The 8,325-nt window shown below is 41.9% G+C and overlaps 1 long non-coding RNA gene across 1 annotated transcript; it reads right to left on the reverse strand.

Moving 5' to 3' along the window:
• Nucleotides 1-3,316: 3,316 nt before the first annotated feature.
• Nucleotides 3,317-4,923, reverse strand: LOC115258649 (uncharacterized). Its single transcript, XR_003893736.2, has 2 exons — nt 4,140-4,923; nt 3,317-4,058 (listed from the first exon to the last, which is right to left on the reverse strand). It is a non-coding gene; the product is annotated as an uncharacterized LOC115258649 (long non-coding RNA).
• Nucleotides 4,924-8,325: the final 3,402 nt, after the last annotated feature.

Below are 8,325 nucleotides of genomic sequence, written 5' to 3' on the forward strand. Positions count from 1 at the left end.
CCACGCAATGCGTGTTGGTGTTCTCCGCGCTCAATGCTAGGTGCCTCCGAAAACTGGTCTGCCGCTTGCTGCTGTGCTCAGTGGATGAGATTCCTGGTACTAACAGCCGAGATTCGACGCAGTTGATGTGCAGCTGCCAGCTGTGGGAATGACATCCACCTCCATCCTCCTTGATTGATCCAACGAAACTGACGAAAGAAAACAGAGGACAAAGCTTTTATACCCCTAGATTAGCAGATGAAGCTCCTCCCATTTGGCTGGCTCTCCAGTTTATTTCGTTTGCATGCCCCGCCTGCACGCACTCAGACGCACCAAACGATTAATCAACCCAGAAATGAGTAAATTTTCTTTGAACGGATGAAGTTACCAAAATATTAATTCGAAAAATGTTAGAATTAAACAATGTTTTACTCAAAATGGTCTTAATAGGAAAATGCGTTGCTAAATTCCAGGTGGAATCATTAGTGACCAGCTTCGTAACTGTTGCTGAGCCATGAAGCATTCAATCTTTCACTTTTTGGTTGCACCACACTTTTCTCGATCGATGGAGGAAAATTATCCGAAACATAACTCTTATGGAAATAGTTTCGAAAATCCTGAAAAGGACCGGGACGTATGATGGGCAAATAATTTGCATTATTTCACTCCACCACGCAATGCTTGTGGGATTTATCTGCGCTGAATGCTAGACGCCGTCGCGAATAGGCCCGCCGCTTGCTGCCGTAGCTGAGATTTATGACCGGCTTCACCGTAGCTGAACAACCACCAAGCATTCAATTTATCACTATTTGCTTTCACTTTCACTGGAGGAAATTTATCTAATTAACTCTCTAGAAATCATTTTCGATGGTCCTGAAAAGAACCGTTTGAATAATGGACGATTTTAGGAAGGAAATGAAATGAATTCACCATGCCACGCGCGGTATTCTCCGCGCTGAATGCTGGATGCCGTCGAAAACTGGCCCGCCGCTTGTTGCCCTGGATGCGATTCCTGGTGCTATCGACAGTCGAGCGTCGTCGCTGGGTTGATGTGCCGCTGCTCAGCTGGAGGTGACATTCACCTTTGTTGGTTGTTCCAACGAAACCAACGAACTGCGAACTGCTCTCTCCTCGACGGTGGTCGAAATGGAACTGACAATCAGCTCTCGCATGATCGCATTCCTTCCTGCGTCGTAGCTCCACCGCACGATGTGCACCAATCAGAGAGCGTTGGTAGACTGAACGAGAAAATTTGTCCGCTACCCATATTTATAGATTTCAGCGATTTCAATGTCTGACTTTAAAACAACTTTTCAACTATTTATCAATGATTTTTAGGTTCACCGAATATTACAAATTGAACGCGGGAGTTTCGTCTCTTGGATAACGGGATTTGTTTATCATTTCGTTCAGTGGGAAAGATACAGTGAGCGTTTAAAATCTTTCACTCAAACGTAACGCTCTTGGGTTCATAAATTTTGAAATGACACCGGGTATAGAAAACAGAGACGTAGTCCTACGTCAAAAAAATCCAACACCACATACCCTTACGATGCCCCAGCCGCTGTTGAGCTGATTTCGAGAGCACTCTTACCTTGTCCTCTTTTTCGTTGATTGGGTCGCGTGGTGGCACACTCGGCCGTGATGACGCTCCGCCGCCTCGCTGATGCTGCTGCTGCTGCCTAGCTGGCTACTTGTTTCAAAGCAACAAACGAGAAACGCACTCACCCTCCAGCGACACCGCCGAAGTAGGCGACCAAACAATGGCAACTTCGATTCGTACGTTTTTTGGTCCACCTAAATGTAGTAGCAGCAGCAGTAGTAGGCGCCTACTTTTTCTGCTCTGTCTCACACACTGGTCGCGGGGCAGCCTAGCCTACTGTGCCTTGCCTTGGTCGTCGCTGTTGAAACGATCACGAAATTCGGTCACCACCGCCTCGCACCATCACTTGAGCCCAATTTGCAAACACATCGAAACGCGCGAAGCAAGAGAAGCCACGGCAGGCAAAAAGATGCAGAACTTCTTCCAGCAGGGAACTTCTTGGTCACGCACCTTTTTCTCTGCTCTCGAAGCGACTGACCCGACGCGACGTCGAAAAGCGTGTCCTAATTTTTCTAGGTCAACAACGCCGAACTCGCGACACTATTGCTTGCCGCCACGCCACCGCCAACTATATACGACACGACTTCGGTGCGAGGGTAGAAGGAAAAGTCCTTCGAAACGAGAGCTCTCTTCCAATCCAAGTAACCACAAAAAAATATACTCACTCTTCTTTCTTCACACGTTTTCGCATCGCACTTTTACAACATCGGCGGATTCATGCATGCGGTGGAGAAGTAGGCTGCAGCTGCTGCTTTAGTAACCCAACGAACGAAGGTAGCAACCCCAAGCATCCGAGTAAGCGGCGGCGATGGTGGAGGTGCCCTAGAAATGCACACCCCGCACAAGAGCAGCACAGATGATGAAGCAGCTCAGCGCGCACACACGAGCACTAAACACACGACGAGTAGTAACTGGCTCACTACACTAGTAACCGAAACTAAACACTTATTTTGGCCGGAGGCGCATGCAGAATAATGGCTGATGGCCGGCCAACAAAACTACTCAATGACGACGTCGGGAGCTGAAGGCACACGCGTCCGCACCGTGGAGGCTACCGAACAAGTCTGATTGGAATGCTCGTTGCGAATGACTGAAACGCTCCGTCCGATTCGAACACCTCCAGTCCAGGAGAGTCGCCATGAATGAAAACATTCATAAACACAGATAAACACTTACCTACACAACTTTGACACAACTACAAGTACCTCTCCTGCGCGTGCGACAGTTTTAGGTAGTGCAGTAGTGTGAGTGCAGTTTTCAAGATCTACATCGGTAAAGGGCCAATCTGGAATGATAGGTATCGAAAAGTAGCGCATTATTTTTCAATTTCCATTCAAAATATTTCGTACACTGATTTTTCATTTTTGAGCCTAACTGACATTTTCGAGTTCTCTTCCCGCATAACTATGAACAATATAAGTACTGTATCCCATAGTATCCGCAACAGCTTGCGACAATAGCTGAAACATTTCATATAACATCCAGAGCAACAATAAACCAACACTACCACAAACTGTTTCGACAGTGTGGTGAATGGTAATTGGGAAAATTACAGTATGTGGAATAGGCGGTTAAGTTCAGTTACCATAAAAAATCGTCGATTTTCTCGAACAAAATTTCATGCCCACAGTTTGTCAAAAGGTGGACATACTATCCATTTTTCTATCCAATCCATTGTAAGACAAACGGTTCAAAAACAGTCTGACAGTAAACTCAAAATGAAAACGAGTAGTGTATGTGTAACTGGAAGCTTATTGTTCTTTATTGTATTTAAATCCTATAATATACTGTTCCCTCGCATTAAGACCATAAACCATAATAATAAAAACAAGCTGGACTCTGGTTATCCGAAGTCGCATTCTGAAACTGCCCAAGCATATATCTTACGAACGGAATGATGCATGAAGCTGAAACTTTGGCATGTAGTTAAAAAGTTTTATAAGTATTCAATCACAATTTCATCTTTGTACAGCATTCCGTTTGCTATGAATGTTTGAGAAGTTTTAGAACACGGCTCCGGATAATGAGGTCCAGCCTGTAATGTAAAAATAATAAATAAAAAAAAAACTGTTTATTGCATTATGTACATAGAACAATCAAGACATCATATATCATCACGCACGACATATTTTTCCGAACTCGAACAACGGAACATTAATGAATGAACACGAAAAAGAATGATAAACTTCTGGATGGTTTCTTGCTCCTGGTCGACATTTGCTGCACCTCGGATGTGCCGATATGGACGATTAGCTAAACAAGTCCCAGAAGCTGATCTAGATGTTGTCTCCATCGAGGTCTCCGTCGGAAGCGGTCCGAAAGATTGTAGGGAGTTGCTTAGCTTTCATCTTCCTTCGGTTGTTTCCACTCTGTTGTTGGTTGTAACCGAGGTTGTAATCATCCAGGTGCGCTAGAGAGACTTGAGCGGATCACTTGCTTCAGCAACAGTGCGGAAAATTCCGATGTATTTTTGCACCTGCAATCGAAAGATAATGGACAGAGCTAAAACCAACCTACAAAATCAACCAACAAAATGAAAGCTTGAAACCCTACTCACCTTACAGATTCCTATTTGCCCGGATTGACATTGAGTTGTTCGTATTCCAATCCTCCAGGGAAGAGTCCTCGGGTTTGCTTTGGCCAACTAGCGAGGCGGAATTTGGAATTTGTTTCCATCATGTTTGGACCAACTCGTCCAGCCACGGCATAGGAGAAAAACTGCCGTAACTTTTGAAAAGGACCTTTCCCGAAAATAAAATAAACTCGAATAAAGAACGATTTTCTTATAAAAAGCAAGCAAATGCGAATTTAATAAATTCTATTAGGGCACTCCGATAAACTATAGTGCCCTATTAATTAGTGTCGACCCCAGGCATATTCAAATAAATTTCATAGTTGATTGTCATGGAGAGATTTTTTTTCAGATAAACCTTTATTGATTATTAAGCGAGAAATGAAGATACGCAAGCAAAACAATCCATTTTTCCAAACCTCATCAATACAAATACGGGCAACCATTTGCCAATCTGTTAAACCAATGTTTTGTATAGTAAAATGTCTATGTGTGCGTGTGTTGTGCCGATTCAAAAACTAACAGTTTGTCATAATGTGACATCATATTACAACCATTCCGTACCAGTTTGCATTCGCATATTATTCAACAATGTCTGGACTCTAAAATATACTGTCACTTCTTAACAAGATGTTCACAAGCTGTTGTTGATGGTTTTCGTTATCGGGGTTCATATTGTTCCACTGAAACTTAACTCCTCGAGAAAATGTAACCTTTTCAGTTGGAGGAAGTTTGCTGTTTGAACTTTATGCCAAACTGTATATTTCTATGCGGGTTCATCTATCCTCTCTTTGTGTTATCACAGAATGTGTATTGAGTTTTCCAAATATTTTTTGGTTGATATGCGAAGAAGACGACTACATGTTGCTATAGAAACAAAAAGAATAATAATTTTGTTTGTTTTGATCAAGTTATTTGCGAAAGAGAGAGTCAACGAAGAGAAAGGGAAGATTCAAAAATTACGTCCACCGTTTTCGGGATATCTAGACCCCCTCCCCCTCTGTCACGCAATTTCCCTATACCCAAAACACGTACTGTCACACTTTTCAAGACCCCCCCCCCTCTCCCAAATGTTGGACGTAATTTTTGAACGTTCCCAAATCGATCAAGTCAGTTAGACAATTATGAAAAATCATTGTCGAATCCTGCAGTACTCATCTGAGGGCTCTTCCGATTTGCTTGGTAATCCTTTTTTGGCAGTTTTCCAACCAGTTCTAAAATTTCAACATAAGCATAAGCAATGTTACTTTACATGAACTATTGTTTGGCCTGTCTTACCTGACAGATTCTGCCAATGCAATTTGCTATTTTATGATCTCCGCTGTTCCTCTTCCAGTGCCGATCGGAACGGTGCTCCTAATTCCGGTTTTTGCGCCTCAAGACGCCTTCCACATGGTGTCGTTTGGTTAGTCTGAAAATACGACAATAAACATAAAACAACAATGCTTTCATTCTGCATCTTTATTTCAATGAAAACTCACCTAAATTCCTGAGATAGTTCATAGTTGTTGAACTGTGGATTCGACACAGAACTTGTTTTGATTGAACAGCTGATGGATCGACGCAGCTGATTTGTTAGCTGTCAAATTGAAGTGCACGGCGTCGCGACGTCGTAACGCTTTTAGGGCCGATTTCTTCACCTCGGCTTAACTGGTAAGCCAGGCTTACCCATATAGTTAAACCTGGTTTAACGCTTAAGCCAGGGTGAAGAAATCGCCCCTTAGGGCCGATTTCTTCAGTCTGGCTTAGGCGTTAAGCCAGGTTTAACTATATGGGTAAGCCTGGCTTACAAGTTAAGCCGAGGTGAAGAAATCGGCCCTTAGCGATTTTAACCGGTATTGGGCGATTCTCAGACGATTTTCGTCATTATGTTCGATTTTTTCGGATATTTCGGATTTTTGCCATTTTGATGAAAATGGAAAGCATAAAATCGACAAAAACCCGACCAAAACATGGAAAATGAGAAAAATCGGATAAAATCGGTTTCAAATCAAAAATGTGGATAATCAAATTAAATTACGTCTTATCGAGGGAAGATTCAAAAATTACGTCCATCGTTTTTCGAGATTTCTAGACCCCCCCTCCCCCCTCTGTCACGCAATTTCCCTATACCCAATGCACGTACTGTCACACTTTTCTAGACACCCCACTCCCTCCCCCAAATGTTGGACGTAATTTTTGAACGTTCCCGGACTCCCTCGACATCAAACCGTTTTTAATTAGATTTTGTTTCAGATTTTATAAAGGCATTTTAAAATCTACCCCTGTGTTATAGGTATAGGGATACGAACCCTCCCGATACGAATCAGGGTGACTAATTTGATTGCTACCGGTGTGGAAAAGGGTGGTTATGTCAAAATGGTAGCGCTATACTCGGGTTGAATAGTAGCCCCGAATAAAACGGTATCATACAACAGTTGTACAGGTAATCATTTTCATATTATTCGTGTTATCATAAACCGGATTATTCATCAACGATACAACTAATCATATTAATGATAACAGTTATCATAATTAGACTTCTAATGATAGACCGAATGGGTTGTTAAGTATCGTTACCATTCAAATATGCCTTTTTTCTCGAACAAAAATTTTGTGGAATTATTCGTCCTATAATCACTTTATCATTAACTTGGTGATACAGTGAATGATCAAAACAAAACGGAAATATTTCACCAATTCTGTTTTATCGACATAAAAAAATTACACCCCTGCGGTCTCCGATTCTGACAGTTCACCGCACGGTGAATCGTTATTCTTTTTTTAATTTTTATTTTGTTCATAATTAGTTACAACGGGAATCGGGCTGCTGTTACCGGGATCGTGTTTTTGTCCATCACTCGACGTTCAAAGCCATATGCTGTAAGTGCTCGCGAGTGTTTTGAAGACACTTTTGATTGGATCCGTAGGTTGAGTAGCAGTTTAATACGTTTCATCCAAGATCTTCATATGTGATTGTGAGAAAAGCGTTCAGATAAAATCAGCAGGAGGTAGATTCGAAGATATCGCGCAAAGTGGTTCCAGATCTTCAAATAGTCTACACTGTGTACAGACCCAATTGAGGAGCATTGATTCGGAACGGTGCGACGGTCATGGCGCTATGTACAAGTAAGTGCAGCAAAAGATACTTGATATCAAACGGGAGGCGAGATGGGAGGAACATCGCAACGCGATGTCAATAAGCTACATCATGTCCAAGCATCTCTCACAAATCGCGGTGATAGTGCAGCCCAAATCATCACGGGAGTACAGGATTTTAGAGTGGGTAGCAAGGTAAGAACGCATTGAATAGTAAACTAAGCCGTATTTGCAAGAAAAACAGGAAAATAAGCAAGGTCGGTGAAGTAATCTATCAAAACTAAATTATTGAATATTATTCCTGTATCATAGAATGTATCGTTATCATTGATGCTATAATACTTCAAAAGTGTTTAATGATCCTTAATTTATAACTCCAATCATACAATCATAGCATTATTATTACGTGTATTGTTATCATTCCTCTTACAGACATCTTATAATATCAACGATTACATGAATTGTAAAAATCTATTCGGGGCCGCCGTTATGGTTGCTCTAAGTAAGACATATGATTTATATTATTACTAGAATATATTCCAAGTGTAACAGCATAATAAGTAACCTTCAGTACATAAAACTTAACAACAAGCCAAACAACAAGAAACCATAATGGCGCGCACAGGAGACGAATGTTTTGTACGAGAGCGTGCTGCTGAAATCCATCGGTCAGCCGGAATAATGGATATTTCGAGGGATATTTTCAGAGGAAAGTACGTAATTCTTTCTTTATAACATATTGCTAATTTAGAGAAAACTTTCTGTTTTACGGTAGAACGAAAAGCTACCGCAGCTGTCAGACTACTGATTTTCACTGAGGTATCATCGATCTACCTTAGCGAGCCCTAGCCTTGGATAGCCTTGGATACGACGCCGATGATCATTGTTTGTTGCTGGTTTTCAGTTCAATTCACCTTGCAAGCATGCTTTGATTTGGCCTTCAGTTTCAATGATAGGATGATTTTCAAGCCTACGGTAGGACTTTGACAGCTGCGGTAGAACTCGGCGGCTACCGCAGAGTGGAAATTTTTCTAAAAATCCGCAATATCTAGTGTTAATATTCAGTCAAATCCTATTGCAGCATCGAAATCGA

Source organism: Aedes albopictus, unplaced genomic scaffold, assembly GCF_035046485.1.
Source record: "Aedes albopictus strain Foshan unplaced genomic scaffold, AalbF5 HiC_scaffold_352, whole genome shotgun sequence".
Lineage (NCBI taxonomy): Eukaryota > Metazoa > Arthropoda > Insecta > Diptera > Culicidae > Aedes > Aedes albopictus.